This window comes from Echinops telfairi, unplaced genomic scaffold, assembly GCF_000313985.2.
Source record: "Echinops telfairi isolate 266 unplaced genomic scaffold, ASM31398v2 ScPeMD7_7400;HRSCAF=8409, whole genome shotgun sequence".
Lineage (NCBI taxonomy): Eukaryota > Metazoa > Chordata > Mammalia > Afrosoricida > Tenrecidae > Echinops > Echinops telfairi.
In genome coordinates this window covers 45,992,850-45,993,868 of record NW_022111300.1, presented here as the reverse complement: position 1 = coordinate 45,993,868, position 1,019 = coordinate 45,992,850, and positions in this window count along the sequence as shown.

Genomic DNA, 1,019 nt, shown 5'->3' with positions numbered 1-1,019 from the left:
GTGAACAGCTGGTAGTTTCGAACTGCTGACCTTGAAGTTGGCAGCCCAACCTGTAACTCAATACACATAAACCAAAAACCAAACTCACTGCCATCCAGTCAATGCCAACTCATAGCAACCTTGTAGGCTCTGAGTTCTGAGGCTGTAACTCTTTGCGAGTGGAAAGACTCATTTCTTCTCCCATGGAGCAGCTGGTGGTCTCAAACTGCTGACCTTCCGAATTCCAGCCCAATGTGTAGCCACTATGCCACCAGGGCACCTCTAAATATATATAGGCACTCAAATATTGTAATTATCATTACTGTTAGGAATGCAAAGGGAATAAACACGGATGAATGAAGAGAATGTTTCCATCTGTTTCAGCTACTCAATGTTATCAACAAACTCTATAGAAGCTTTGATCCTAATTATATATCTTCTCTCAAATTGAATTCAATAAATTCCTTGAATTGTTCTAATTTTTTGTAGAAATAAATATGTTTGAGCATAATAGATACATAGTTATACTTGTAAAAGGATTACTTTGTACCACCAATTAATGTTAATTATTTTAAATTATTTAAAATATTCACTATTACTAAAAGATTAGGTTTCAAACACAAAGTAACAATTTAGCCCGTTTATTAACAGATTATATTAATTTATCCCATGAATTTAAATATTAATATATGCAAAAATATCTAAACTAAGTGCCCTTATGTTAAGACTGTAAATAATTTCTCTTTTTTTTTCTGTAAATAATTTCTAGTCACATCTTGTTTCCGAATTATTCATCTGTCACCTATGGATTGGGTTCAAATCCCAGATCTACTGTTTACCAATTTTTGTCTCTTGCACAAGTAACTTAACTTTCCTATTCACCACTAGTGTAACTGTAGAAATGATGATGATAATCATCATCTCATTTCATGGTTAATGATAAACATTAAAAACAATAAAAATCAAACTCACTGCCATTGAGTCTAACTATTAGCAACCCTGTAGGCCAGGGTAGAACTGTGCCTGTGGGTCTATGAGAC